Source organism: Haliotis asinina, chromosome 4 (assembly GCF_037392515.1).
Source record: "Haliotis asinina isolate JCU_RB_2024 chromosome 4, JCU_Hal_asi_v2, whole genome shotgun sequence".
In the NCBI taxonomy this organism is placed as follows: Eukaryota; Metazoa; Mollusca; class Gastropoda; order Lepetellida; family Haliotidae; genus Haliotis; species Haliotis asinina.
In genome coordinates this window covers 23,784,378-23,793,986 of record NC_090283.1, presented here as the reverse complement: position 1 = coordinate 23,793,986, position 9,609 = coordinate 23,784,378, and positions in this window count along the sequence as shown.

The following is a 9,609-nucleotide window of genomic DNA, read 5'->3' as shown; positions in this document are numbered from 1 at the left end:
AACGATAAATATTTGCTTCTACTGAAGCTTGTGTTTGCTGTTATTAAAACTTTAAAGCTTTTCCAAAGGTTTTGTCTTCCTTATTAAGTCAAACAGATGAGACCTATATATTCAGTGGCACGTCTACAAGAAAGTCAAAAGAAATGCAAGAGCTAGTCCTCAACAAAATTTTCATCCGCAAACTCTTTAAGAAACCATTTTTGGTTTGAAAGCTTAAAAATAACAAAAATACGATATTTTTTTCAATGTTATGCAGGTAAGACGTTGGTAATCAATAACAAACCACACTCTTTCTCATTACACACGAATTATACGAATTTTTTATTTTATTGCTTTTTATTTTGTTGTCCTGAAAGTTTATTGATGATTATTGAACCTCTCGTGAAAACAGGTGAAAATGAAGAGTGCACCGCCTTTCTCAAGAGTGTGCACCATCCCCACCCCTTTCCCCCAAAAATATATCTATATCCGTACCTGCGTCCTTACTGTGACTGAGATGTTTCAGTGGTATTTGAGACTCAAGAGGACACAGGTTGGAAATAATCTTCAGCAGCCCCATACGAGACCAACAGTTGCTGGTGTTATTCCCAGGAAGCCCTCATACTTTAACATGGACTCACGTCTATATCGTAGCGCTATGACTCACGTCTGTATCGTAGCGCTACGACAGTCGTATTCCACATAATTTAACATGGACTCACGTCTATATCGTAGTGCTACGACAGTCGTAACCCACATACTTTAACATGGACTCACGTCTATATCGTAGCGCTATGACTCACGTCTATATCGTAGCGCTATGACTCACGTCTATATCGTAGCGCTATGACAGTCGTAATCCACATACTTTAACATGGACTCACGTCTATATCGTAGTGCTACGACAGTCGTAATCCACATACTTTAACATGGACTCACGTCTATATCGTAGCGCTACGACAGTCGTAATCCACATAATTTAACATGGACTCGCGTCTATATCGTAGCGCTACGACAGTCGTAATCCACATACTTTAACATGGACTCACGTCTATATCGTAGCGCTACGACAGTCGTAATCCACATAATTTAACATGGACTCACGTCTATATCGTAGCGCTACGACAGTCGTAATCCACATAATTTAACATGGACTCACGTCTATATCGTAGTGCTATGACAGTCGTATTCCACATACTTTAACATGGACTCACGTCTATATCGTAGTGCTACGACAGTCGTAACCCTCATACTTTAACATGGACTCACGTCTATATCGTAGTGCTATGACAGTCGTAACCCTCATACTTTAACATGGACTCACGTCTATATCGTAGCGCTACGACAGTCGTAACCCACATACTTTAACATGGACTCACGTCTATATCGTAGCGCTATGACTCACGTCTATATCGTAGTGCTACGACAGTCGTAACCCACATACTTTAACATTGACTCACGTCTATATCGTAGCGCTATGACAGTCGTAACCCTCATACTTTAACATGGACTCACGTCTATATCGTAGTGCTACGACAGTCGTAACCCTCATACTTTAACATGGACTCACGTCTATATCGTAGTGCTATGACAGTCGTAACCCTCATACTTTAACATGGACTCACGTCTATATCGTAGTGCTATGACAGTCGTAACCCTCATACTTTAACATGGACTCACGTCTATATCGTAGTGCTATGACAGTCGTAACCCTCATACTTTAACATGGACTCACGTCTATATCGTAGCGCTACGACAGTCGTAACCCACATACTTTAACATGGACTCACGTCTATATCGTAGCGCTATGACTCACGTCTATATCGTAGTGGTACGACAGTCGTAACCCACATACTTTAACATGGACTCACGTCTATATCGTAGTGCTACGGTCGTTTTGAGGACCCTGGACTATCGCAGAGTGCTTCGTTAAACCGATAAATATTTGAGACCGTTGTCCGCATGATGTGACTGTCACAAGACCCCAACATCATCTTACCATGTAGATACTTCTTTGGTAGTCATCCTGGGGCTGCTGTTCAACGCGATCTTAGCGCTAAGATGACCGTAACTCCCATACCATACAACGGCACACTGGCACCTATTGGAATTAAGCATGCGGCATGGTGCCAAGCTTTGATCACAAGATGTTGATCACACTGCCTCTACAAACAAAATGAGGTTTTTATGATATGTTTTGACGTTTCAATTTAACCATTATTGCGTTGTGTGGTCTGAGTTATAATTTATTAAAGGGTGTTTGTTTTCACGTTTTGTACAGAGGACTTGTCCACTGATCAGGCCTTCCACTTACAACGGATTATTGATTGCCCTCGGCCATTTCAACAGATGCACACGTTTTGACGTATGATTTTGAAAAAGGTAACGCAATAGAGAGTAACAGTAGGATGGGAATTTGGATTATTGAGGTGAATGTAGCCAGTGTCATCTCCTCAGATAGTGTAATATTATCATTACACAAGGGAGAATAATAGCAGGATCCGAATTCAGATAATATACTGAGTCAAAAAAGGGACTTCACATTCTTTCATCAAGGCGCTATAAAAGAACAAGAGATGGTAAGATGGTTAAATTGTTATCATTTCATTGCTGAGATCTGTGTGATGTACTCAATACACGGACAGTGCCACAATCAGTTCCATTAGGCTACACAGCCGTTCCAAAACATGGGTATACAGAATGTTAAGTCACAAGAATAAATATTCGAACTTTCTGAGCACCTGGTCGCGGTAAGCAGCAGCTCTGAGCTTTCCACGGATGACCAGAAATCGGGAACGGTTGTTCCCACAGAAAGCACACCTTACCATGCAACAACTTCCGACCCCGAATCTGTCGACTTCCTGTACACAACACTGGGCACGACGTCGTCTCCAGACTCTATGCTTGCCGCCCGCGAATCTGAGGTTAAACCTGGATTCATCGCTAAAGACGCCTCGATTCCAGTCTCTCTGGGTCCATCGGAGGTGACGTTCGGCCCACAGCAGATCGACGTTGACGTTGATGAAACGGCGTCAATATTGGCCCACGATATGGACGTCGAGAATGGAGATTGGCAGCCCGCAACCGATTTCGAATGGTCTGTGAGGACAGTCGACCTCTGAATATCTAAGCCCTGGTTCGTATAGCCGGCAGAAATCTGTCACGTAGGTGACGTAGGACCTTGGGCGATCGGAAGTGGTGCCAGTTTGTTGTAGACGACCTCGCAAGTCATACACGGTACGACGGCTGCATCCGATTGCTCTTGCGACGTCAATAACTGATCTTCTGGCTTGCAACATGCCAACAGCACGTTCACGTTCCACTTTGGACAATCGTGGCATTTAAAGTATCGTTAGAACAGTGGCTTAATTTTTTTTTTTTTATTCTTGAGGCCAATGCAAACACGTGCAAATGAAGAAAACTTTGATGCGCAGACCACGTGATCGACTGCACATGGAAAACCTGATTTGGCACTAACGTTATTTGCACGACGAATGGATGGGTTTGAGTGGGTTTTGCCAACGTTTTTTCTAGAGTCGAAAGATAGGGATCCCATGTCGAATACTGTGTTCATAGATGTATCATCAGAAAAAAAATTATTCACTATTTTAAACATTACATTTTGTGAAGTTTCTTTTGTGACTCCGTATAGAAGTGAATGTACCCGTGTCATCTCCTAATATCGTGCACCCTGTCCAGTGACAGTTGTTGTTGGGTATGGTACTCAGTACTACATGTGTCTGTTTCAGCCTCTGTTGTGGGTGTGGTACCCGGATTCAGGGGGGTTGTGCCATCATTTTCAGCCACTGTTGATTCAGGGGACAGACTCTGGGGACAGTCCTCTCAGTTTCACTTTCTGTTGTGGGCATGGTATCCAGATTCAGGGGTCAGTGCCACCAGTTTCATCCTCTGTTGTTGGTATGGTAACCAGATTCGGGGTTCAGGGAAGGTTTAGTCCCTGTGGTTTCACTATGGTACCTAAATTCAGCCCCTGTTGTCATGCATAGTGTAGAGATGGAGACAGTGCTACCATGTTCACCCCCTTTAGTTAGGTATGGTTCACATGTTCAGACCATATTGATGTATAGGGCCATGATGGAAGGAGTCAATGACAGCAATTTCAGCCCATGACAGGGCACCTTGGCACCATAATCAGTTCCAGGAACTGAAACTAGTAACATTCACCCCTCCATCTCACTACTATTCATCACAACATGGACTCCATCCAAGGAATCAGTAAAAAATTGGGTGAGTATGGTTGGGTGAGCGAGTGGTCATGGTTTTACGCTGCTTTTTGCAACATTCCATCAATATCAGGGCTGGGGACGCCAGAAATGGGCATCATACACTGTACCAATGTGGGGAATCAAACCCAGGTCTTCTGCATGATAAGCAAATGCTTTCACCCTAAGGCTATCCTATCATCCCAGTAAAAGACAAATTTTAATGTAGAAAAATATTTAATATCTTAAAATTCTATATACAAAACACTGACTTTCATAACATTATAAACGTATATTTATACATATTTACATGCCTGGATATGACATTAGGATCAAGGTCATGGGGGGACTAAAGAGTAATGAAAGATGATAAAATGTTACATGTATACAACTAAAGTAAGATCATAAGTGACTGTCATGCACAGTCTGTTTGCAGCGAAAACTAGCCTGCCATACAGACACTGAAGTATATATATCCAAGAAAGCCCACGCAAGTCTAGAAAATGTGGCAAGTCTAGATTTCCATAGCTTCCATAGATGAACTTTCTTTGAACGAAACAGTAAATCAAATAAAGCGAAATAGAGATTTGCAATCATAGTTTCAAACCGTTATTATTAGTTTGCATTACAAGTGGGTATGCACACTACATGAAACTCCGAAAACGAGGAGGGTTGGTCTAAGTTAACACAGCGCACATGCATTTGTTTCACTATTGCAACTACTGCGTTTACCCCCTTGCAAAACAAAACAATATTAGTGATTTGAAACTATGATCGTTTGTTAAACAACTTTCATCTTTAAAGTTGGATAAAAATCAAAGATATAAATTTTCAGTAGGCAAGGTAAAATTTTGAGGATTTGCAATCTTAATTTCACTTTATTTGATTTACTTTTTGCTTGAAGTGGAATTAATCGGTTCATTTTCACCGCAAAACAGACCATACTGTATATATATAATTTTTAGTACATTTAGTACATTTTATATAAAACACAATTACACTACTTTCATTAAATAATGCTATCCATCAAAAGTAAAGATTCACTGGTGTAAATGTAGCTGCCTCCTTCAGTCCACCGTTGCTAATGTTGACTTACTGACTTAGTGACTGAGCGAAAATTGGCTAATTCTTAAAACTTTACACCAAAAATGTGAGATTTGCACATATGCTGTAATACAAAGAAGGACGACTTCTCATGTATTTCATGTTGGGGGTGATTTGGAAGTAAAATATGTTTCTCCAAATCAAGCATATCACATGTAATAATATCATAACGTGTACATCACTAAAATATTTACACACAATATATAAAATCTGCGTAAAAATAAAAAAACAGAGACAAAACAATGTTCCAAAAACTGACTGTTGTTGATAATGAGTGAGTGAGTAAATAATGTTTCATTCCACTTTTGGCATTATTTCTGCAAAACCATAAGGGACAGAAAAAGTTTCGTATGAGTACGTAATGAACACTTTAGCAAAACATCAGATTGTTCAGAACACTCTTACTGCACAAGATCACTTTGATGCGTGCTAAAATGGTTGATTAATTGGTAATATTCCATGTGATGGAATTTGAACAGCTGATCCATGCATGTTTGAGAGTAGCATCAACTTCTACACGACCATACATTTTTAAGGTATAAGTGTATACATACTGATTCAATGGTTGTTGTTTAACACCCCACTCAGAAATATTCCAGATACATGATGGCAGTCTGTAAATAATTGAGTCTGGACTAGACAATCCAATGGTCAACATCAAGAGCGGTATACATACGATGACATGTGTCAACCAATCAGCGAGCCTAACCACCTGATGCTGATAGTTGCCTCTTACAATAAGTAGGTATAGCTGAAGACAAATTCCAACCCAGACAGAACAAACATTGAACAGGATATCAGAATATCTAAACACACAAACAATATCTTAAGATATATTCCTAAGAAAAGCAATACCTTTTTTTATAAAAATAATAAGCTGCCAATTTTTGTTGCAAAATATTTTTTTATTTATGTTACAGAAACAATGAATGATTACTGTAGGGGGATGTGCATTATATGCTAGGGGGCGCTTGGGGTAATACCTTCCCATGCATTATAAGCTAGGGGAGAACAAACAAGTGTTTGGGCTTATACCTTCCCATGCATTAAATGCTAGGGGATAACAAACAAGTGTTTTGGCTTATACCTTCCCATGCATTATATGCTAGGGGATAGCAAACAAGTGTTTGGGCTTATACCTTCCCATGCATTATATGCTAGGGGATAACAAACAAGTGTTTGGGGTTAAACAAACAAGCGCTTGGGGTTATACCTTACCATGCATTATATGCTAGGGGATAAACAAGTGTTTGGAGTTATACCTTCCCATACATTAAATGCTAGGGGATAACAAACAAGTGTTTGGGGTTATACCATCACATGCATTATATGCTAGGGGATAAACAAGTGTTTGGAGTTATACCTTCCCATACATTAAATGCTAGGGGATAACAAACAAGTGTTTGGGGTTATACCATCACATGCATTATATGCTAGGGGATAAACAAGTGTTTGGAGTTATACATTCCCATGCATTAAATGCTAGGGGATAACAAAAAAGTGTTTGGGGTTATACCATCTCATGCATTATATGCTAGGGGATAACAAACAAGTGTTTGGGCTTATACCTTCCCATGAATTATATGCTAGGGGATAACAAACAAGTGTTTGGGCTTATACCTTCCCATGCATTATATGCTAGGGGATAACAAACAAGTGCTTGGGGTTATACCTTGCCTTGCAATATTGCTGGGGGATAACAAACAAGTGCTTGGGGTTATACCTTGCCTTGCAATATTGCTGGGGGATAACAAACAAGTGCTTGAGGTTATACTTTCCCAGTTAAGTACAAATTCTAGTATTTTAGGGGTTTGGGGACAAATCATGAGAAGGATCCGAGAGTGTTGGCTTATATCCTAGACAAAACTCAAGATCCCAAAGTACTATGAATTGTGTTCTTTACTTGAAAAGAGCAATCCCAACTATAACATGCTACACTTGTATCAGCAAAAGCACACAATGAATGAGTACTGACTACAAATAAGCATAGTAAGGGAGTGAGACTTTAGTCTTTAGCCAAATTTAGCAACATTTCAGCAATATCATGGCAGGGGACACTAGAAATGGGCTTCACACATTGTATCCATGAGGGGAATCGAACTGGGAATTCTATGTGACAAGTGAACGCTTTAACCACAAGCGTATACCGCTGCCCCAATAAGCAAAAGCATGTGAATGATACATATGTGATGTGAAAGCCACATCAACTTGGTGCACTTAGTGAAAGCAAGAGTTGTATGATCCACAGGGAGTTGAGATTGATAATACCATTTGCCGTTGAGACTGACATCCAGTAATCAAGGGGAAAACATAATGCGTGTGTAAGCAGCCTAGCTGGAACTCAGCACTACATAAATAGACCATCAATAAATAATATGACACATTTTGGGAAACAATTACACAAACAAGTCAACAGGTGATATATAACTCATAATACTCAGTGAAACAATAACAAAATAAATGCTTGGACATGTTTGGACAATGATGAACAATGACCACATTAATGTACAATTAAATATCTTAGCAGACTGACTAACATCCTGCCAGACTTGAATAGTTTCCATATCTTGTTTTGATAAATAACACCATAATTAATAAAAATATTATCAATATTTTATAAAAATCTTAAATATGATAGTGATTAAAAAAAAATGAATTCATTATAAAATCATTCACTGAATACACAAGTGATCTGAAATAGACCCCAAAATGAGTTATCTATACACCTGGAAATTAATCAAGCAACACCCCAATTTTTTCTATTGGAGCAACTTTGAAGTGTTCTGACAATCAAAATATGCCGGGTTGATATAGTTTGACACTTTTTTATTCAACAGACGATCTCTGACAAACAACTTAAAGGGAAAAAGTATCAAGACTTTGCTTTATTGCAACAAAATCCAAATTCTTAAAACTGTCTTAAATTCATGAAAAAATGGACACAATTTACTATTCATCCACAGACGTTGTTGTCAGGTGTATTAACACAAATGTCACATGGAAAGAAAGAACAGTCATCTGAGAGTCTGCACACCGACTTTCATCAATATCTAGTGTGTCCTCCCTGCGCACGCACCACCGATTCCAGACGCCTCCTCATTCCTTGGATGAGTCTCCGGATCTGATTCTGGGGGATCCTGTTCCACTCCTCATGCAGGGCAGCCGTCAATTCGTTGAGATTATGGACTGGTGGGTCTCTCTGCCTCACACGACGGCCAATAAAGTCCCACAAATGTTCAATGGGGTTGAGGTCAGGGCTCATGGCAGGCCATGGAATTCTGTCAATTGCATTTTGCCGCAAAAAATCATTTACAGCATGCGCCCTGTGAGGTCTAGCATTGTCGTCCATAAATATGGGTCTCGTTGCCAGAGGATGGTTCTCAAAATGAGGTACCACAGCCCTGTCAAGAACCTCCTGTTGGTAACGAACACCGTTAAGGTTGCCACGGATGGTAATGATATCCAACTTGCAGTTCATGGAAATGCACCCCCATACCATAACGGAACCTCCCCCAAAGGCCACAGTCTCCTGGATGTTCCGTGGAGCCATTGCTGTGTTCCTCTGCCTCCAGACCCGAGTACGACCGTCCACCATGTGCAGCAAGAACCGGCTCTCATCTGAGAAATGGACCTTCCTCCAAGAGGCAATGTTCCAGTGCAAACGGTCATTACACCAGGCCAGTCGGGCTGCCTTATGGGCTGGAGACAGTCTGGGTCGCTTGATTGGCCTCCTTGCCCGGTATCCTGCAGCTTTCAGACGATTCCGAACAGTCCTGTTCGAGATGGGTCTCCCTGGAAGCCACTCCTGTCTCAACCGAGAGCTCGAGTCGAAGGACCTGCGCCGTACAAGTCTCAGTAAAGCTCTGTCCTCCCGGACTGTGGTCTTCCTGGGTCTTCCTGGTCTAGGCAGGTCTTTAACTTCATTAGTGGCCCGGTATTTTTTCAAAAGTTTTGAAATTATGGAATGATGTCGTCCGATTTGAGTCCCGATTTGTCTTAGAGACATACCAGCATTCCTCATGCCGATTATTTGCCAACGAGTGGCCTCTGATAATTTCCTACGTGCCATGACATTGAAATGAATGAAAAACCGAATGCAATCGACAACCTGCGCTTGTAAACACCCCAGGGAAAAAGTGCATTTTTCGAAAGTTGAGGTTAAAGCAATGCACGTGCGCTGTGCAAGCTTCACACGCGTCATATCAACCCATGAAAAGCTCATGCTGTATGTCAATACATCAAAATTGAATAATCAATCATCAAAATTACTTCGTTAAACTTTGTTAAGTTTTTATGTGTCTTT